The sequence below is a fragment of the Schistocerca gregaria genome, chromosome 9 (genome assembly GCF_023897955.1).
Source record: "Schistocerca gregaria isolate iqSchGreg1 chromosome 9, iqSchGreg1.2, whole genome shotgun sequence".
Classification (NCBI taxonomy): Eukaryota; Metazoa; Arthropoda; class Insecta; order Orthoptera; family Acrididae; genus Schistocerca; species Schistocerca gregaria.
In genome coordinates, this window is record NC_064928.1 from 218860652 (window position 1) to 218884431 (window position 23780).

Sequence of the window (23780 nt, forward strand, 5' to 3'; positions counted from 1 at the left end):
GTTGTTCACTTACAGAGAACTGAAGTAAATAAATACGCGAGACGCAGTGGGCCCGAGGGTAGTTTCAGTTCCAGTACAGTTCAGTTGGTGCAGGAAGAGACTACATCTTACACAGAAACACAAAGTCCGCCGCTGTAGTGGAGGAGCATACAGCAGCCCCGGCGCCAGAAGACAGAAGTTAAAAGGTATTTGGAGACTCCCGGGTGACTCGTGAGGACGGGAAGGAGACGGCCTCACATCAGCAGTCACCTGCGAGCTGGGATGAAGATCTGACAGCTGAAGACTGGCAAGCTGGAGTCCGTTGTTCGAGTCCGGGACACTGGCCTTCTTCCCACCGCTCCGCTCCACTGGCCGACGCACAACACACGCGGTCGCTTAGAGAAGAGAAACACTGGGACGCCACATCCAAGGTATCACCATCCAATGCACGACTTCGCTCTCAATAATGAAACGGGCCAGTCAACTGGGCGAAACAGTGACACGAGATACACACCGCCAGGCGTAATCAGACGCCGCCGTTCACACAGCAAGGCTTCGCAAACGACACAGCTGCTGCTCTCCCAGCCAGAACAGTCCAGTAAGGAAACCATTGTAAAAATCTTTCAATAAAAGTTATCTTATGTAAAAATGCTGTTTCATTCCCCCTCATACGTGAGCCAAGGAAGAACCCACCGTTCCCACATGTTGTTAAGAGAGAAAAAGTGATTTATTTAGTGTTTTTCACCCTGACAAAATGCTTCAGAATCAAATGTCCTCTGCAGTAATGCTTATCATAACAAATGACTAGCACCAGAAGAGGTTACCCAGTTACAGAAGAAATATCCAACGCCCTCATGCTCTTCTTGATTTATCGATAGCCCCGCAGTATTCATGGTGTCAATTCCCTCTAGCAATTCTTTAGCCATTAGTCATGTCACGTCGTGTTGCGCAATTTGAACGTGCTAGCGCGGGTCCTACACGATATTAAGCCGGTATACCAGTTTCTTTGGCTCTTCAGTGTGTATTGCTTCCACCTACGTATTTCTCAAGAATCGACGACGTAGGTAAAATTAGAGAGATTCGTTATCCCGCGGAGGCTTACCAGAAATCGTTCTTGCTGCGCACTGATCGAGACGAGCAGGGAAGTGGGGCAGTGACAGGTGTAGACGTGGTAGATGTGAATGTGTACCAGACATCAGCGAAGTCGGTAATACCTTAATTCCGTGATCCGTCTGGGCGGAAATAGATTTAAAATATGTTTAACAAATTGAAAGTCATTTGACGTTAAATACGGGAACGGTATGTCTCTGACACCTACATCTACATTTATACTCCGCAAGCCACCCAACGGTGTGTGGCGGGGGGCACTTTACGTGCCTCATTTTGCCCAGTTCGTAGGTCACACCTACAGCAGTCGCAAGCAATATGGGTAAAGTATGAGCCGCCTGCAGCTCTTTCACTGTGGACGGATGGAATCGGTCGAACATACTGCGACACAAACGTGTATTAATTTATGAGAGGATAATTATGGGGATGACGGAAGCAACTGCTTCAATGGTTTTCTTAAATGTAATGGGGAACTGAAATGTGCGAAGTGTGCAAAGTAGTGTAAAGAAGAAATGTCTAGCATCGTGATCTCGATAAACTCAAGTGAGCCGTATATCGGCTCATGCTAAACCTTGTGTTTAGATTGCATTGGTTTTCCTTTTCTTCCCCTGACATGTTTTTTTGATATTTTGTCTGTCATTAAGTGGCTGCTCGGTTGTCTTTTCCCCACTGTTATCGATATCTGCGTTTGCTTCCGGTAAACTGCTGTGTTGGGTCTACAACTTCTCTTCTCGGGGTCATCAATATCGACTTCTCCTTTTGTGTTGGGTCTACAACTTCTCTTCTCGTGGTCATTAATATCGATTCTCCTTTGTGATGGGTCTACACTTCTCTTCTCAGGGTCATTACGACTTCTCCTTTTGTGTTGGGTCTACACTTCTCTTCTCGGGGTCATTAATATAGACTTCTCCTTTTGTGTTGGGTCTACAACTTCTCTTCTCGGGGTCATTAATATCGACTTCTCCTTTTGTGTTGGGTCTACACCTTTGCTGCCGCCATTGTGCAATAGACGGGCAGCAGCGGCAAGTGGTGATGCAGGTGATGGGTCGTAGCAGTAAGCAGTAACCTTAGCCATCTGTAAACATAACGCCATCAAAATATTACTCAATTTATGACTGCCTCATAAAGTTATTCTAGATTGCATATGTCAATTTACGACTGCAATTCTCGATATTTGCTGCAAGTTTTAATTTTGTGCTGTACATAAAAAAATATGTGGCTGACTCTCTTACAGTTCTGAGTAAGACCTAGGGTGAGCACTTATTATTGAGAGAACGTGCGGAGGATGGTTTCAAAGGTTCAAGAGCGGTGGTTTTGACGTCGATCACCGGCATGGCAGTGGAAGAGGGAAGGTCTCCGAAACTACTGAGCCCGATGAAAACATCACAGGAGATCGTTACCGAACGCGGTTGATGCGTTTAGCGCTAGCATTGGAAGACAAGCGGCCACAGTAAGCGACAGACAAGAAAAGTTGATTTTGAAGCATGACAATGCGCGACTCCTTATCGTAAAACCTGCTGAAACATATCCAGGAACGTGGAAATGGGAAGTGCTATCCCACCCGCCGTATTCTACAGACATTGCTCCCTCTGATCACCACGTTCGTTGATTAATGGCACAGGGCCTGACTGATCAGCACTTCCGGTCATATGAACAAGTGAAAAATTGGATCAATTCGTGGATGTTTTCAAAAGATGACCAGTTGTTCCAGCTCCAGTTCATACGGTGCCCGAAAGATGGGAAAAAGTAATGGCCAGCGATGGCCAATACTTTGAATCGTAAAGTTTTTGTAAGTTTTTGTCAGTAATGTCTCGAACGTTGAGAAAAAACGTCGGAAGCAAAGCTGTAGACTTAATATTAAGCAGAGCGTAGTTATGGGTGACGCCTGCAGAAATATCGTTCGGCCACCCGCAACACTGATCCGTCACGCACGTAGCATTCCCGTGGCACGAGGCGTATGGCGGTTCGTCGTACTTGCATTTAAACAACCGACAGTTGTTGAGAGTTGCAGGAACATCAGGCAACGGCTGACCGAAATAGGCGAATGAAATACAACAGAATATAAATGAGTAACTTTCAGAAATGAAATTATGAAGCTAGCTGAGCAATACCAAGCCAAAACGATGAGAGGCAGTGGCAGTCCGTGAATAAAACACGATAAAGTAAATTAACTGTTCAAAATGGAAATACATACAAACAAATAAAGCAGGAAAAAGGGAATACAGACGTCTAAAGTGAAGCTGATTGAAGATGTAAAATGACAAAGCGGGAATAACTAGTCGAAGAACGCAAATCTGTAGACTCATGCATGACAGAATGGTTTAAAGGGCTCTAAGTACAATGGGACTTAACATTTAAGGTCATCAGTCCCCTAACTAACCTAAGGACATCACACACATCCATGCCCGAGGCAGGATTCGAACCTGCGACCGCAGCAGCGCTGTTCCGGACTGAAGGGCCCAGAACCGCTCGGTCACAGCGGCCGGCTCACACATGATCATAAGAAACATACAGGGCAATAAAAGTAATCTTTAGATAAAAAGGTGGCAGGGATAAAATACAGGGAGCGAAAGGCTATTTACAATTTGTACAGAAACCAGATGGCAGTTATAAAGAGTCGAGGGGCATGAAAGTAATTGGGAAGGGAGTGAAACAGGGTTGTAGGCTATCCCCGATGTTATTCAATCTGTATATTCAGCAAGCAGTAAAGGAAACAAAAGAAAAATTCGGAGTAGGTATTAAAATTCATGGAGAAGAAATACAAGCTTTGAGGTTCACCGCTGACATTGTAATTCTCTCAGAGACAGCAAAGGACCTGGAAGAGCAGTTGAACGGAATGGACAGTGTCTTGAAAGGAGGATATAAGATGAACAGCAACAAAAGCAAAACGAGGATAATGGAGTGTAGTCGAATTAAGTCGGGTGATGCTGAGGGAATTAGTTTAGGAAATGAGCCACTTAAAGTAGTTAAGGAGTTTTGCAATTTGGGGAGCAAAACAACTGATGATGGTCGAAGTACAGAGAACATAAAATGTCGACTGGCAATGGCAAGGAAAGCGTTTCTGAAGAGCCGATGACAATGTAGGTAGTGGACAGGGTGTTTCAGAAGAAGAATACACCGGTCTGTGTACCGCTAGCTGCGACGTGTCCTGGGGAAGGTCATAAACCATTTGCTGCTAAAAAATTCCCTGTCCCCCCACAAGTTTGTACTGTGCGTGGCTTTCGCTCATAGTTGAAGTTCAATACTGCAGCTGATCTCTGACCGGCAAGAAGTGTTCCCTGTTTTAGTTCTGTGATAATGGAATTCAATGAGACCACCAAAGGGAAGCCTTTACTGGTTTACAACGGGGATCCGTATATAGTAGACTATACAAACAAACAAACAAGAAGTGACTTACGCCCGTTGTATAAACTTTATAAAGAATGAATGCAAAGGCAGAGTATCTACATAAAATAACACAGTTTTAGGGGTTTGTATTCCAGATGAATCAGCAACTGAAGTGCGAAATCATTTTGTCAGCGCAAAGAAGAGTGCAAAAGTGACAGACGTTAGAGTTTCATCAGTTTATGTTGAAGAAGTAGGACATCTCTTCAGTCGAGGCTACAGCTTAGTAACACAGTTTCCCTCACTCAGAAGTGCGAAACAATCGTTACATCGCAGTAGGCGGGAATTACACAATTACATCGAGTCTGGAGGAACATACTTCCAACAACATAATTTACTGATGAACGATGGTAGCACTTTTTTTACTTGCAGACGATAACAGGAAACCGAATGACTGAATATCGGTGTTTACCAGAGAAAATGGAAAAGTGTGTTTATCAAACTGCGAATCATTCTTCGTGGACGGAACGTTCAAGAGTTAGAGCAAGCGATTTCGACAGTTGTTAATACTATACTCCACGCCGAACTTAATAGTTGTTAGGAGGAAACAAACACAACTCTAGTTGTTTACACTTTGCTGCCAAATAAAAAAACGACAAACACGAGAACGTCTTTTTAAAGCTATTAAAAGTAACGTGACTGGGTGGAAGTCTGCACCTCTCATGGCGGACTTCGGCATCGCCATAATCCAAGCGACTAACAGTTTGTTTCTTGGAACGGAGTTTACTGGTTGCAATTAGCATCTTAATCAGTGTTTGTGGAAAGAAGTTCAGTGTTGCGGCCTCTTTTCAGCCTTCAAGGAAAACGAGGAAATACGCTGTCGCATAAACATGTATTCTGCTCTAGCACATCTTCCCCTGGAAATGTTTGACGATGCTTGGTTGCGTATGCAGGAGAGCACGCCTAAAAGCAAAAACATCAGGATTTTTACGACTATTTTGTGGACCAGTGGCTCGATAACGAAGGCATTCCAAGAGAGATGTGGGACTGCAGTGAAGGCACCACCGCACTAATGACACGTCAGAAAGATGGAGCCGAACAATAAATACATTAATATCAAAAGATCATCCGAATGTTTAGTCACTAGCGAAAACTCTTCGAGAATATGCAGAGTAGCACGGCCACCTTTATGACCCTCTAACTGTAAACTTTGATGGGAAGAGAGGAAAAAGTCAGCAAAGAAAACTGACGAAACGATTGCAAAGGCTTTAAAGAAACTGCAGACTGATGGAAACTTAAAAACATTTGTGATTTGCGTGGCCTACGCACAGAAGTTACAATGAGTAAGAAAACGCCAGAATCGATGAAAAATTCGTAAATATTGAAAAGTAGTTTAATGTAATGATTTGCAATCTTGTAAATACTGTAAATGGTAGTGTTCTCTGGAAACGACACGAACAGCTAAACGTCTTCTGAAATTTGTATAATATTCTCTAAAGATGACTACTGCTCGGGATTAGCCGAGCGGTCTGGGGCGCTACAGCCATGGACTGTGCGGCTAGTACCGGCGGAGATACCGAGTCCTCCCTCGGGCTTGGGTGTGTGTATTTGTCCTTAGGATAATTTAGGTTAAGTAATGTGTAAGCTTAGGGACTGATGACCTTAGAAGTTAAGCCCCACAAGATTTCACACACATTTGAACATTTGACAAATAACAATCTTTAACTAGTGTAAATGTTCAGTTTCTGAAATGCCTTTGTAAATATGCAACATATGAAATAATATGTTGACATATTTTAGATTTGATCTTATGCACTCTGTAGCACTTCAATATTGGTTTCAAAGTAAGATTTTTGATTTTTTCTTTCAAGCAGAAATTTATGAGGGTATTAAGGGTCTGTTAATATTCAGTCTGTATGCAGGCCCTCTACCCACGAGGCTTCTGGAGAGTCCCCGAAGCTCGCTGAAGCGACTCTCTTGGTGAGGGGGTGAGGGAGGGGGGCGCTCGGCTGCAAAGTGTTTACCGCCCGACGTCGGCCCGTCAACAGCTTTCGAGGGTCACCGAGGCCTTCACCGTCCATCAGCAGGCAGCGGCCACGTGCTGGCTCGTCGGCCTATAACCACCTGGGCCGGCTATGCACGCCTGCTCCTCAAGCTACAGCTTACGACAAGTGGAGAGTGCCAAGCGTTCTGTACTGCAGATGGACAGGAAGACCCGCTGCCTACAATTAACGATGTCTCTTCCTTCATCTGCGTTTGCAGTACGGACGATTGCCGCTACGGGTAACTTAAGAATTAAGCGAGTGTATTATTCGGCGTCTTTGGATTCACTGGTGTTGAGTCGCCGTCGTTCTACATCTACATCTACATCTACATACATTCTCCGCAATCCACCATACAGCGCGTGGCGGAGGGTACCTTGTATCACAACTAGCATCTTCTCTCCCTATTCCACTCCCAAACAGAACGAGGGAAAAATGACTGCCTATTTGCCTCTGTACGAGCCCTAATCTCTCTTATCTTATCTTTGTGGTCTTTCCGCGAAATATAAGATGGCGGCAGTAAAATTTTACTGCAGTCAGCCTCAAATGCTGGTTCTCTAAATTTCCTCAGTAGCTTTTCACGAAAATAACGCCTCCTTTCCTCTAGAGACTCCCTCCTGAGTTCCCGAAGCATTTCCGTAACACTTGCGTGACGATCAAACCTACCAGTCACAAATCTAGCAGCCCGCCTCTGAATTCCTTCTATGTCCTCCCTCAATCCGACGTGATAGGGATCCCAAACGCTCGAGCAGTACTCAAGAATAGGTCGTATTAGTGTTTTATAAGCGGTCTCCTTTACAGATGAACCACATCTTCCCAAAATTCTACCAACGAACCGAAGACGACTATCCGCATTACCCACAACTAATATTTAATCGACGTGACTGTGTCAAGCGCTACACTACTAATGGAGTATTCAAACATTACAGGATTCTTCTTCCTATTCATCTATATTTATCTATATTTAGAGTTAGCTGCCATTCTTTAAACTGATGACAAATCCTGTCCAAGTCATCTTGTATCCTCCTACAGTCACTCAACGACGACAGCTTCCCGTACACCATAGCATCATCAGCAAACAGCCGCACATTGCTATCCACCCCATCCAAAAGATCATTTATGTAGATAGAAAACAACAGCGGACCTACCACACTTCCCTGGGGCTCTTCAGATGATACCCTCACCTGCGGTGAACACTCACCATGGACAACGTACTGGGTTCTATTACTGAAGAAGTCTTCGAGCCACTCACATACTTGGGAACCAATCCCATATGCTCGTACCTTAGTTAGGAGTCTGCAGTGGGGCACCGAGTTAAACTCTTTCCGGTAGTCAAGGAATATAGCATCCGTCTAATACCCTTCATCCATGGTTTGCAAGATATCATGTGAAAAAAGGGCGAGTTACGTTTCGCAGGAGCGATGCTTTCTAAAGCCGTGCTGATGCATGGACAGCAACTTCTCTGTCTCAAGGAAATTAATTATATTCGAACTGAGACTATGTTCGAGAATCCTGCAACAAACCGATATTGGTCTGTAATTTTGAGGATCCGTTCTTCTACCCTTCTTATATACAGGCGTCACCTGCGCTTTTTTTCCAGTCGCTCGGGACTTTACGTTGGGCAAGAGATTCGCGATAAATGCAAGCTAAGTAAGGAGCCAATGCAGTAGAGTACTCTCTGTAAAACCGAACTGGAATCCCATCAGGACCTGGCGATTTATTTATTTTCAGCCCATTCAGCTGCTTCACAATCCCAGGGATGTCTATCACTATGTCCTCCATACGGGAATGTGTACGAGACTCTAACAGCGGCATGTTTGTACGTTCCTCCTGCGTGAAAGGTTTCTCAAATGCTAAATTTAAAATTTCACCTTTCGTTTTGCTGTCTTCCGTTGCCATGCCAAACTGATCAGAGTGTGACTGGATGGAAGCCTTCGACTCTCTTACCAATTTTACGTAATACCAGAATTTCCTTGGGTTTTCAGCAAGATCTTTTGCTAAGGTATGTCGGTGGTAGTGGTTGAATGCTTCGCGCATCCCTCTTTTTACAGCAGCACGAATCTCTACTAACTTTTGCCTGTACTCATTCTCCCGATCTTTCTTGCTATTGTAGTGTCCAGTCTGAAGAAAGTTTTGGTACAGCTCCCCACCCTACTCTGTCCTGCGCAAGCATCTTCGTCCCTGAAAACTACTGCAACCGACATCAATTTGAAACTGCCTTTTGTTTTTTATTTTTGGTCATCAACGACTGGCTTGATGCGACCGCCACGAGTTATTCTCCTGTGCCAACCTCTTCATCTCATTGTAGCACTTGCAAGCCACGTCCTCAATTATTTGCTTGATCTGTTCCAATCCCTATTTTCCTCTACAATTTCTGCACCCTACAGCTTCCTCTAGTACCGTGGAAATCATTCCTTGAGGTCTTAAGAGGGGTCCTATTGTAAAGACATCGCTTTCCCCGAAAGTCGATACTATTCTTTTCTTTTGTGCATTACGTTGTCATAGTACGTATGTATCATTTATTTCAACTATCCTTTATTTGTTAAGTAGTGCCGGCTGGAGTGGCCGTGCGGTTCTAGGCGCTAGAGTCTGGAGCCGAGAGACCGCTACGGTCGCAGGTTCGAATCCTGACTCGGGCATGGATGTGTGTGATGTCCTTAGGTTAGTTAGGTTTAATTAGTTCTAAGTTCTAGGCGACTGATGACCTCAGAAGTTAAGTCGCATAGTGCTCAGATCCATTTGAACCATTTTGTTAAATAGTCACATTGTTTCTTCACTCGTTTTGCTACTGTTTTATACTTTATATTGTACGAATATGAATGTTCTAGTTCTATATGCTTTGTAAATCTTTGATTAGGTTAGGAGAAGTACTGTGTCAGAGAAAGAGAGCGAACGACAATCGATAGAGAGCGTGCGAGCTGTTGTAGTACGTGGCCGGTTCGCGGGTGGAAAAACGTGGCAAAGTTCGGAGTGAAAGACGGTGATCCGCGGAGGAACAATTAATTACAGTGCGTCCGCTGTGTTAATAGGAGATCGTGCATTATTAAGTGAACAGTAAAACCTGAAAAGTATATCGAGTGTTTGCGGTGATGATTTTCCAAACTGTGTGAAGTTGTGACAATTATCCATGAATCAAACACCATTGTCGTGTGGAGACACTAACTGTTAGAATTCCGTGAAAGCGGAACAAACCAAAATGTTAAGTAAAATAACAGTGCTGTGATTTGATCAAGAAACATTTATTACATCGTCCAAACTGTCTTAAAGACGACGACGTAAATTGAACTGATATCTAACGGACTGTTATAGTGAGAAACACGTGTGACTGTTTCCCTGTGGCAACACCGTGAAAGAACTGTGCGAAGTATTGGCATTAACCGGCTATATATCGTAAATACTAAAGACATTGCATAATTCCGACCTACCCGCACCGCGTGATTAATAAACTTTCAATAATAAAACGTCGCGCGCGTAACGACAACGCACACACTGCAACTATTACTGCCAGCTGATTCGACAACAGCGGAGACGTGGACTGAAATATTAATGGAACAGGAGGATCCATCATTATCTTCACGCCACGAACCAGGATTGACTTCACACATCGTCCGCGTGGACCACCGCTGACGTCATCGCATTGCCTGCAGCAACAGTTAAGACATTAAAAGAAAATTATAACGCTCTCTCTCATTTCAAACTTAAAGACAATTGCATTTAAATTAACTATTTTAAAAATACTGTCACAATAAATAAATTTCGTCTTGTTGACAGTGTTGAAAACCCCCAACTTACAGTTCGATTAATAATTTTCTTTCAAAATTCTTCTCAGACGTGTTGCTGTTCATTATAATTTTATTTTAATGTTTGTTTGGTTCAAATGGCTCTGAGCACTATGGGACTCAACTTCTGAGCTCATTAGTCTCCTAGAACTTAGAACTAGTTAAACCTAACTAACCTAAGGATATCACACACATCCATATCCATGCCCGAGGCAGGATTCGAACCTGCGACCGTAGCGGTCTCGCGGCTCCAGACTGCAACGCCTAGAACCGCACGGCCACTTCGGCCGGCAATGTTTGTTTGTAACTTCTTTTGGAGGGAGTACATATTTTATTTTTGTTTATTAAAAGTTAGCCACTATAAAATTACGTATATTACCAGCTGACGTTGTCCGCCATTACTGCTTGAAAACTGCACCTACTTTCTCATTACTTGTCAGCTTCAAAACAAAATTACGTATTTCGTGGGCATCTAGTCCATGCGCGATGTGTATGTAGCCCCCTACAAAAATTTGTTTTTACTTTTGCAGATTTACTGGAATCACATTGACTTCAATTCTTCATTTCGCCCCCGTTAAAGTGATTTGTCGCATCTATATGATAATCGTACCGAATTACCTAATTTCTTTTTTTTTTCTTTTTCGTCCATGAGTAACAGGAGTAATCAGATTCATTGTATAGATCATGTTTTATTATTTAAAAAGTTTTTTTTTTTTAAAAGTGGAGAACCAGTTTCTTTACGCTCTCGCTTCCCCTTGCCAGTGTTTTCCACATTTTCATTTTTTCTGCGATTCTGCGCACAAGCTTCTCACTCCTTACCTTATCAGACTACCCAATTTCCAACATTCTTCTCTAGCACCTTGTCTCAAATGCTTCGATTTTCTTTTCTTCCCCTTTCCCCCCACCACAGTACATGTTTCACTACCGTACAATGCTGTGCTCCAAACGTGCAATCTCAGGAGTATCTTCCTCAAATTCAGGCCTATTTTCATACCAGTAGACTTCTCTTGGTCAGGAATGTCCTTGCCTTCGCCAGTCTGCTTTGCACGTCCTCCTAGCTCCTTCCACACGGGTTATTTTGCTGACCAGGTAGCAGAATTCCGTAACTCCGTATACTTAGTGGCCACCAATGCTGATGTTGAGTTTCTCCCTAAAATTACGAAATACGCAGCAACCAGTCCCAAAATCATGTTTCCTTTATTCACTTTTGCAAATCGATTTCAACTGATTAACAGCCATCATCGGTGCTTTCAACCAATATGTGCCCTGAGTAGTAATACTGTCTTCATTACTACTCAGGACACACATTGGCTGTTAATCAGTTGAAATCGATTTGCAAAAGTGAATAAATAAAACATGATTTTGCGACTGGTTGCTGCATATTTGGTAATTTTATGGTTTACGGTCGGTGCACAACTTGGGAACCACATGGAGCCCACCATTCATAAGTTTCTCCCTGCTCTCACTTCTGCTAGTTCTCAATACTTTCGTCTTTCTTCGATTTATTCTCAATCCATCTACAGCACTGATTACGTTGTTCATACCATTAAACATATCCTGTACTTCTTCTTTTCTTTCACTAAAGAAAAGAATGTCATCAAAGACTCTTGTCACTGACATCCTTTCGTCTTGAATTTTAATCCCACTCTTGAACCTTTGTTTTATTTCCGTCATGACTTCTTCGATGTACACTACTGGCCACTAAAATTGCTACACAACGAAGATGACGTGCTACAGACGCGAAATTTAACCGAAAGGAAGACGATGCTGTGATATGCAAATGATTAGCTTTTCAGAGCATTCACACACGGTTGATGCCGGTGGCGACACCTACAACGTGCTGACACGGGGAAAGTTTCCAATCGATTTCTCATACACAAACAGCAGTTGACCGGCGTTACCTGGTGAAACATTGTTGTGATGCCTCGTGTAAGGAGGAGAAATTTGTACCATTGCGTTTCCGGCTTTGATAGTGGTCGGATTGTAGCCTATCGCGATTGCAGTTTATCGTATCGCGACATTGCTGCTCGCGTTGGTCGAGATCCAATGACTGTCAGCAGGATGTGGAATCGGCGGGTTCAGGAGGGTAATTCGGAACGCCGTGCTGGATCCCAACGGCCTCGTATCACTAGCAGTCGAGATGGCAGGCATCTTATCCGCACGGCTGTAACGGATTGTGCAGCCACGTCTGGAAGCCTGAGTCAACAGATGGGGACGTTTGCAAGACAGCAACCATATGCACGAACAGTTCGACGACGTTTGCAGCAGTATGGACTATCAGCACGGAGGCCATGGCTGCGGTTATCCTTGACGCTGCATCACAGGCAGTTGCGCTTGCGATAGTGTACTGAACGACGAACCTGGGTGGACGAATGGCAAAACGTCATTTTTTCGTATGAATCCAGGTTCTGTTTACAGCATCACGATGGTCGCATCCGTATTTGGCGACATCCAGGTGAACGCACATTGGAAGCATGTATTTGTCATCGCCATAGTGACGTATCACCCGGCGTGATGGTATGGGGTGCTATTGGTTACACGTCTCGGTCACCTCTTGTTCGCATTGACGACACTTTGAACAGTGGACGATACATTTCTGATATGTTACGACCCGTGGCTCTACCCTTCATTCGACCCTGCGAAACCCTACTTTTCAGCAGGATAATGCACGACCGCATGTTGCAGGTCCTGTACCGGCCTTTCTGGATACAGAAAATGTTCGACTGCTGCCCTGGCCAGTACTTTCTCCAGATCTCTCACGAATTGAAATCGTCTGGTCAATGGTGACCGAGCAACTGGGTCGTCACAATAGGCCAGTCACTACTCTTGATGAACTGTGGTATCGTGTCGAAGCTGCAGGGGCAACTGTATCTGTTCACGGCATCCAAGCTCTGTTTGACTCAATGCCCAGGCGTATCAAGGCCGTTATGACGGCCAGAAGTGGTTGTTCTGGGTACTGATTTCTCAGGATCTATGCACCCAAACTGCGTGAAAATGTAGTCACATGTCAGTTCTAGTATAATATATTTGTCCAATGAATACCCGTTTATCATCTGCATTTCTACATCTACATGAGTACTCTGCAATTCACATTTAAGTGCTTGGCAGAGGGTTCATTGAACCACAATCATTCTTCTTGGTGTAGTAATTTTAATGGCCAGTAGTGTATAAAATTAACATTAGTGGCGGAAAGCCACGTCCGTCTCGTACACCATATTTAATCCGAGTACTTCGTTCTTGGTCTTCCACTCTTATTATTCCCTCTTGACCCATGTACATATTGTATATTACCCGTCTCCCTCTATAGCTTACCCCTATTTATCTCAGAGTTTCAAACATCTTGCACAATTTGACATTGCGGAACGCTTTTTCAGTGTTCGACAAATCAAATCAACGTGTTTCAATTTTTCTTTAGTTTTGCTTCGTTTATCAACCGCTACGTCAGCACTGCCTCTGTGCTGTCTTCCCAGAGCCAAACTCCTCGTCATCTAACATGTCCTCAATTTTCTTTTCCATTCTTCTGCATATTAGTCTTGTCACTGACTTCGATGCTGGTTGTGCGATTATTCTCGCACTCATATTCAAGCGTTGGGCTCCCTCTGAAATACCCTTCATTACTAAACTCAGAAATTCCCGATGCCTGAGAACGTATCCTATCATCAGAACGATTGCTTTGGTCAAGTTGAGCTATACATTTCTTTCTTTCCCAAGTAGATTTGGTTGCCTCATCTAGCCTTCAGTGTTTTTTCTGTAGCACCACATTTCGACACATGGTATTCTTTTCTTGCCCACACTGCTGTCATGGGGGGTGTTTTCATGGAACGGAGTGCGCCATCTGGTCCAACTGAACGGATCATTGACTGGAAATGGTTATGTTCCATTTGCAGCCATTCATGGACTTCACGTTTGCAAACAACGATGGAACTTTTTAGGAAGATAATGCTCTATGACACCGGTCCACAGTCGCTCGCGATTGGTTTAAAGAACATTCTGAGCGATTCGAGTGAATGATTTGGTCACCCAGATCGCCCGACGTGAGTCGCTTCGAATATTTATGTGACATTATGGAGAGGTCAATTGGTGTACAAAATCCTGTACCAACGACACTTTCGCAGCTACAGACGGCTACAAAGTCAGCATGGCTCGATATTTCTGCAGTGGACTGCCAACGACTTTTTGAGTTCATACCACGTCTGTGGGGCAAGAGGAGGTCCGACTCGACATTAACAGGCATTGAGGCGTAGCGCCTTCGCATCGCTCCTGTCACTTGTTAGAACGATATCGTTATAGGCATGAGTCATCGACAGATGTCACCAGCTGACGTGGACCTGACAAGGGAACCTCCCCATTGCACCCTCCTCAGATTTAGTTATAAGCTGGCACAGTGAATAGGCCTTGAAAAACTGAACACAGATCGATCGAGAAAACAGGAAGAAGTTGTGTGGAACTACGAAATAATAAGCAAAATATACGAACTGAGTACTCCATGGCCAAGATAGGCAACGTCAAGGATAATGTAGAATCAAGAGCGCCGTAGTCCCGTGGTTAGCGTGAGTAGCTGAGGAACGAGAGGTCATTGGTTCAAGTCTTTCTTCGAGTGAAAATTTACTTTCTTCATTTTCGCAAAGTTATGATCTGTCCGTTCGTTCATTGACGTCTCTGTTCACGGTAATAAGTTTAGTGTCTGTGTTTTGCGACCGCACCCCAAAACCGTGCGATTAGTAGATGAAAGGACGTGCCTCTCCAATGGGAACCGAAAACATTTGATCACAAGGTCATAGGTCAACCGATTCCTCCACAGGAAAATACGTCTGATATATTCTATACGACACTGGTGACGGCATGTGCGTCACATGACAGGAATATGTTGTCGACCCACCTAACTTGTACACTTGGCGAATGGGTAAAATGATTCTTCTACTTTGCCCGATTTAGGTTTTCTTGCGGATCACATTAACCATGGAATGGAAAGCCACAGCAACAGAACATACCAGCGTGACGTCAAACACTTTATTACAGGAAATGTTCAAAATGTTCTCTGTTAGCGAGGATACATGCATCCACCCTTCGTCGCATGGAATCCCTGATGCGCTCATGCAGCCCTAGAGAACGCCGTATTGTATCACAGCCGTCCACAATACGAGCACGAAGAGCCTCTACATTTGGTACCGGGGTTGCGTAAACAAGAGCTTTCAAATACCCCCATAAATGAAAGTCAAGAGGGTTGAGGTCAGGAGAGCGTGGAGGCCACGGACTTCGTCCGCCTCTACCAATCCATCGGTCACCGAATCTGTTGTTGAGAAGCGGACGAACACTTCGACTGAAATGTGCAGGAGCTCCATCGTGCATGAACCACATGTTGTGTCGTACCTGTAAAGGCACATGTGGTAGCAGCACAGGTAGAGTATCCCGTATGAAGTCATGATAACGTGCTCCATTGAGCGCAGGTGGAAGAACATGGGGCCCAATCAAGACATCACCAACAATGCCTGCCAATGAGTCGCATGTCAACTCAAAAGCACCGAAGTCAACTTTAACTTCCTTCAATTGGACCAATTGGCGGTGAATCGAGGAAGTATAGTGCATACTGACGAAACTAAAATGAGCTCTAACATGGAAATTAAGCGTTTCCGGACGCATGTCCACATAACATCTTTTCTTTATTTGTGTGTGAGGAATGTTTCCTGAAAGTTTGGCCGTACCTTTTTGTAACGTCCTGTATGTATGTTGCGACCTGGAAAAGACAGTAATGGTCTAGTATTTTCTACTACATGTTTCAGCTAGACAAATGAACATTGCTGGACACTGGCAGGGCGGTAAAGAGTAACGTGCCGCGCCGCAGTACCCTATGACTTTTGTCACTTCAGTTTAATCTAAGATCACATGACGATGGTTGACGGCATCGAAACATGACGGAAACAATTTAAACAAAAAAACTGTGTTCGGCTACATGCGGTTGGCCCAGAGAGTTTCACAATGCTTTAATATGTAATTTTCGGAGAGGCCGCAATGCAGTAGACGCAGTGAGGAGGTATACGAAAATAATATGTTGCACGCGGCGGCGAAGCGCGTGCTCGCCGAGCAGCAGTAGCGGTGTGACGGCGGTTTCGCAAGATCACGCGGCCACGCTGCCAGAGGCCGCGTGTAATTATAGAGCGGCGAGGTTGCCGGCCCGGTGCGGGCTGCGGCTGCCGCGGTGACACACATTTCGGGGCGCACGGCGAGAGGCGCGGCTGCAGAGCCCTGCTGGGCACCGAACCCAGGCCGCCGAGTACCTGCTCTCTGCCCGTCGCGTTACACTGCTACATGCACAACGTATATCACAAAAACACATGTCCAATTTCGTTTCTGTCTCTGCTTTTTCTTTCTCATGAAATTTTTATGTTTCTCCGCTTTTCAAACGCGACCTAGAGATGCCGACAAGTAACGTACCCCACTGACCATTAATAATGCTACACCAAGAAGTAATGCAGAAGATAATCGGGTATTCATTGGACAAATATATTATACTAGAACTGACATGTGATTACATTTTCACACAATTTGGGTGTAAGATCCTGAGAAATCAGTACCCAGAACAACCACCTCTGGCCGTCATAACTGGCTTGATACGCCTGGGCATTGAGTCAGAGCTTGGATGGCGTGTACAGGTACAGCTGCCCATGCAGCTTCAACACGATACCACAGTTCATCAAGAGTAGTGACTGGCCTATTGTGACGAGCCAGTTTCTCGGCCACCATTGACCAGACGTTTTCAATTGGCGATAGATCCGCAGTCGAACATCTTCCGTATCCAGAAAGGCCCGTACAGGACCTGAAACATGCGTTCGGGCATTATCCTGCTGAAATGTAGGGTTTCGCAGGGATCGAATGAAGGGTAGAGCCACGGGTCGTAACACATCTGAAATGTAACGCCCACTGTTCAAAGTGCCGTCAATGGGAACAAGAGGTGACCGAGACGTGTAACCAATGGCACTCCATACCATCACGCCGGGTGATACGCCACTATGGCGATGACAAATACATGCTTCCAATGTGCGTTCACCTGGATGTCGCCAAATACGGATGCGACCATCGTGATGCTGTAAACAGAACCTGGATTCATACGAAAAAATGACGTTTTGCCATTCGTCCACCCAGGTTCGTCGTTCAGTACACTATCGCAAGCGCAACTGCCTGTGATGCAGCGTCAAGGATAACCGCAGCCATGGCCTCCGTGCTGATAGTCCATGCTGCTGCAAACGTCGTCGAACTGTTCGTGCATATGGTTGCTGTCTTGCAAACGTCCCCATCTGTTGACTCAGGCTTCTAGACGTGGCTGCACAATCCGTTACAGCCGTGCGGATAAGATGCCTGCCATCTCGACTGCTAGTGATACGAGGCCGTTGGGATCCAGCACGGCGTTCCGTATTACCCTCCTGAACGCACCGATTCCATATTCTGCTAACAGTTATTGGATCTCGACCAACGCGAACAGCAATGTCGCGATACGATAAACCGCAGTCGCGATAGGCTACAATCCGACCTTTATCAAAGTCGAAAAGCGATGGTACTCATTTCTCCTCCTTACACGAGGCATCACAACGACATTTCACCAGGCAACGCCGATCAACTGCTGTTTGTGTATGAGAAATCGGTTGGAAACTTTCCTCATGTCAGCACGTTGTAGGTGTCGCCACCGGCGCAGTCTTGTGTGAATGCTCTGAAAAGCTAATGATTTGCATATCAGAGCATCTTCTTCCTGTCGGTTAAATTTCGCGTCTGTAGCACATCTTCGTCGTGTGGCAATTTTAGTGGCCAGTGTTATAGTAAGCAGAGGAGGCTAACCCACTACGGTGCTGATGTCCCACCCGGCCCGGCTTCTCACGGACGACACGCAAGTCTGTACGGCGGAGGATTCGTCTGCCGTAGCGCTGATACACTGTCCCCTCGCCTTAATCGGACCAGAGCTGCGTTTGACGTCCACGTGCAATAAACATTCCTGGACGGCAGGTGGCAGTTATAGCAGTGGAGGGTACAGAAGGTGATGTTTTCCACCGTCTACAATCTCTAGGGATTGATCGATGAGAGGATAAGGAACAAAACAAATCTAATGAACTTCTGTCACGAAATGCATTCTATCCATGCTAGAGACCATTTAATCAAACATACACTGTTACAGAGACTGCGGTCTAATACGCACTGTACCTTGCAGCGACAGTTACAGTATGGGTCGAAAATGGTTTCCATGGGCCTAAACGCAGGCGTGTACGTGCCGTATTATGTTCTGTGCCACACGTTCACATCAGCCGGGCTGCACCCGAACAGTGTCGAAGGGAACATGAATACGGTGCTCCAGTGTCTCGATATGTGGGATGGGCTCTGCATACGCGATGGTTTTGACGTGACCCCATAACCAGAAATCGCACAGGTTGAGATCTGGTGAACGAGCCGGCCGGAGTGGCCGAGCGGTTCTAGGCGCTACAGTTTGGAACGGCGTGACCGCTACGGTCTCAGGTTCTACCTCGGGCATGGATGTGTGTGATGTCCTTAGGTTAGTTAGGTTTTAGTAGTTCTAAGTTCTACGGGACTGATGACCTCAGATGTTAAGTCCCATAGTGCACAGAGCCAGTTGAACTATTTTGGTTAACGAGCACGTCACGCAACTGGAACGCCTCGTCCGATCCATCGACCACGAAAGACACGATTGAGATGCGTCCGGACGTTAACAGCGAACTGGGTTGGTGTACCACCATCTAGAAGCCACATAACCCTTCGAATCATAAGTGGCACTTCTTACAGCTGGAGACGCAAAATCACCCGCAAGAAACGCCGGTAGTTCCGGCATGTTGGGCGGAGTGTAAGGAAGACTGGGCCCAGACTAAGATCGCTAATTATCCCGGCCCACACATTCCGGCTGCACCGATTCTGATGATTCGCTGTCGCCATACTATGGGGGATCTGCATACTAGCCTACACAGGACTGTCATGAATGTTGAAGACACCACTCTGGGTACATGTGGCCTCATCGGTGAATAGGATGCATCGCACAAATCCCGGAGTCGTGGTTGGCTGCTGACCAAACCAGTGACAAAACTGCTCCCAATGTGGAAAGTCTGTTGCTAGTAAGCCCTGCAGACTCTGTAATTGATAACGGTAGTAACGTCATGGAGAATGTTCCACACCGTCGACTGGCTTACCCTGTACTGGCGGGCCAGCTGCCTGGAACTGACGCGGCGGTCGCCTTCCACACTGTTAATCACGTTTCCCTCCAGTCTGGTGTCCGACGATTTCGGGTACGTCCTTCATGATGTCCTACTTCCTGTCTCAGGCAAATACCGAAATACTGCTGTAAACATCAATGCTGAGGTTGTTGTCTGCGGGAATAGGTCAAACGTCTCCTGATACAATCTTGCTGCCCGCCGCCCGTTGCCATTTGCCTTCCCGTAAGTAAACACCATTGTGCACAATGCTGTATCACATCCACAACAAGGTGAGTCAGCAAGAGAAGCGAATCGGGCACAACGTTACCAATTACTGTGGTGCTACAGGCCATTAGGCGTCGCGTATGAGGAACTGTACCAGCCTCTAGGAGGCAGCCATGCATATTGTAACTATAGCTGCATGGTACAGCGTGTATTAGACCGCACTCTCTGTAACAGATTGAATAAATTGTCGCTAGGACGGGAATTACGCATTACCGGACGTAAGTTTACAACACCTTTTTTGTTCCGTATTCTCTTATCGATCAATTCCTAGAGTTTGTACACGGTGGAAAAAACCGATGCAACCGTCGTAATACGGAAACGGCGGGATTTATCTGACCTCCAAAAGGGCAAGATCATTGGCTTCCGGGCCAAGAGTGGAACCACTTCCGAGACGGCTAGGCCTGCAAACTGTTTATGTGCCGCCGTGGTTTCAATATACCGTGCATAGCAAAACGGCGTAATCCAAAACTGGCTCCATGAGAAATATGGTGCACCACAAGCCACAGATGTCGGAATTGAACGACCGCGAACAGACGTGTAACGGTTGAGTAACCGAAGGCTCAGATAAATCAAGGGGCTATCAACGAGTGCCTCGTCAACGACCATTCAGCCAACGTTGCTGCGTATGGCTGCCCGCGCCGGGCGTCCGGTCCATACATCCATGCCGATTCCTATTTAACGGCGACGAAGGCCGGAATTTTAACGCCAATACCGCACCTGACGTCGACTGAGTGACGACAGCTGGCCTTTTCAGGTGAATCACGTTTTATGATCCACCGGGCTTGAAACTTCTGAAAACAAACAGCATGCAGCTAACTTCGGAAAGATCTACGCCGGAGAGAGTAGCGTTATGGTCTGCGGAATGTTTTCGTTGCATTCGCAAGGAAATCTTGTCATTAAAAAGAAAAAAAAAGAAAAAAAGAAAATGATGTGGTGATGTTGTGGTAGCGACCCTCAACTACGTACCCTCAGACTCAGAGTTGAAATACTAAACGTTTACGGTGGTTTCGTTGTCTAGGGTCTGCGATACGTAGTTGCTGAATCTACAGTATACAATATGAATATACACATGAATCGAATGGTCGAAGGTTCCTATCACTCAGGAATTGCGAATGTAACGCAGAAATTTGTAAATGAAAGAGTGCAGTTGAATAAAATCTGCAGGTATTATTTTAACGACTTTAAATGATGAGTAGGACAGTAGAAGTACTTCTGAGAATGCGGTACATTACTGCAAAACACGTGGTGTCGATGGTGCAGCAATAAAATAAAATATAAGTTGAATAACAGGGAAACAATAGATTCCTACAGCACGTAATTTCTTATGAACAACAACACAGATCGCGAGATATTCACTTCTAAACGCATACTACGTCTTCATTGCAGAAGCCACGGAAATCACACAAGACCACAAGTTGGCACTACGAAATCTCCCGTCACCACGCGCAAACTCCAAAAGATAGCTATTCAGGCTTTCCACAAGCGGTCACATTAATGTCACCGGACAGTATTAAGTTATACAGGGTGTTACAAAAAAGGTGCGGCCAAACTTTCAGCAAACATTCCTCACACACAAAGAAAGAAAATATGTTATGTGGACATGTGTCCGGAAACGCTTACTTTCCACGTTAGAGCTCATTTTATTACTTCTCTTCAAATCACATTAATCATGGGGTGGAAACACACAGCAACAGAACGTACCTGCGTGAATTCAAACACTTTGTTACAGGAAATGTTCAAAATTTCCTCCGTTAGCGAGGATACACGCATCCACCCTCCGTCGCATGGAATCCCTGATGCGCTGATGCAGCCCTGGGAAATGGCGTATTGTATCACAGCCGTCCACAATACGAGCACGAAGAGTCTCTACATTTGGTACCGGGGTTGCGTAGACAAGAGCTTTCAAATGCCGCCATAAATGAAAACAAGAGGGTTGAGATCAGGTGAGCGTGGAGGCCACGGAATTGGTCCGCCTCTACCAATCCATCGGTCACCGAATCTGTTGTTGAGAAGCGTACGAACACTTCGACTGAAATGTGCAGGAGCTCCAACGTGCATGAACCACATGCTGTGTCGTACTTGTAATAGGCACATGTTTTAGCAGCACAGGTAGAGTATCCCGTATGAAATCGTGATAACGTGCTGCATTGAGTGTAGGTGGGAGAACATGGGGCCCAATCGAGACATCACCAACAATGCCTGCCCAAACGTTCACAGAAAATCTGTGTTGATGACGTGATTGCACAATTGCGTGCGGATTCTCGTCAGCCCATACATGTTAATTGTGAAAATTTACAATTTGACCACGTTGGAATGAAGCCTCATCCGTAAAGAGAACATTTGCACTGAAATGAGGATTGACACATTATTGGATGAACCATTCGCAGAAGTGTACCAGTGGAGGCCAATCAGCTGCCGATAGTGCCTGCACACGCTGTACATGGTACGGAAATAACTCGTTCTCCCGCAGCACTCTCCATACAGTGACGTGGTCAACGTTACATTGTACAGCAGCAACTTCTCTGTCGCTGACATTAGGGTTATCGTCAACTGCACGAAGAGTTGCCTCGTCTATTGCAGGTGTCCTCGTCGTTCTAGATCTTCCCCAGTCGCGAGTCATAGGCTGGAATGTTCCGTGCTCTCTAAGACGCCGATCAATTGCTTCGAACGTCTTCCTGTCGGGACACCTTTGTTCTGGAAATCTGTCTCGATACAAACGTACCGCGCCACGGCTATTGCCCCGTGCTAATCCATACGTCAAATAGGCATCTGCCAACTCCGCATTTGTAAACATTGCACTGACTGCAAAACCACATTCGTGATGAACACTAGCCTGTTGATGCTACGTACTGATGTGCTTGATTCTAGTACTGTAGAGCAATGAGACGCATGCCAACACAAGCACCGAAGTCAACATTACCTTCCTTCAATTGGGCCAACTGGCGGTGAATCGAGGAAGTACAGTACATACTGACGAAACTAAAATGAGCTCTAACATGGAAATTAAGCGTTTCCGGACACATGTCCACATAACATGTTTTATTTATTTGTGTGTGAGGAATGTTTCCTGAAAGTTTGCTCGTACCTTTTTGTAACATCGTGTATACTTTTAGAAAGCAGCTAATGATGTTAAAACACATCTTTGCTCATTGTATGTTGCGGGCGCTAAAAGACGTGACTTTTGAGGCTAACGAAGAACCGTCACCCTCTGCGGACCCTGCGGACCTGGGGCACGCTTGGAGGGTGGCGATGCTGGGAGACCCGACGTGCGGCGCCTCGGAGTGTAAAGGCCGCCGCACCTGCTATTCCGGGCCGGCTGCGCCGAATCCCGTGTGGTCAGTGCGTCGACCGCGACGCCGCTTCAGATCCCGCCTTTGAAACCACCGCTACAGTAGTCGAGGCAGCGGCGGAATGACCCGCAAGTAACGTGGCACACTGACGTCATCACACGTGACATCACCTACGGTGGGCAGGGCACGTGGTCAGAATCTACATCTACATCTATATCTACATCCAAACTCCGCAAGCCACCTCACAGTGTGTGGCGGAGGGTACCTTGTGTACCTCTATCGGTTCTCTTTTCTATTCCAGTCCCGTGTTGTTCGTGGAAAGAAGGATTGTCGGTATGCGTCTGTGTGGGCTCTAATCTCTTTGATTTTATCCTCATGGTCTCTTCGCGAAATATATGTTGGAGGGAGCAATATACTGCTTGACTCCTCGGTGAAGGTATGTTCTCGAAACTTCAACAAAAGCCCGTACCGAGCTGCTGAGCGTCTCTCCTGCAGAGTCTTCCACTGGAGTTTATCTATCATCTCCGTAACGCTTTCGCGATTACTAACCGATCCTGTAACGAAGGGCGCTGCTCTCCGTTGGATCTTCTCTATCTCTTCTATCAACCCTACCTGGTGCGGATCCCACACTGCTGAGCAGTATTCAAGCATTGGGCGAACAAGCGTACTGGAACCTACTTCCTTTGTTTTCGGATTGCATTTCCTTAGGATTCTTCCAACGAATCTCAGTCTGGCATCTGCTTTACTTACGATCAACTTTATATGATCATTCCATTTTAAATCACTCCTAAT

At 45.6% G+C, this 23780-nt stretch overlaps 1 protein-coding gene across 1 annotated transcript in view; it reads right to left on the minus strand.

Annotated features, from left to right (window-relative positions):
• LOC126292004 (uncharacterized) overlaps positions 1-23780 on the minus strand; it is an 807472-nt gene that overhangs the window by 659436 nt on the left and 124256 nt on the right. The window lies entirely within an intron of this gene.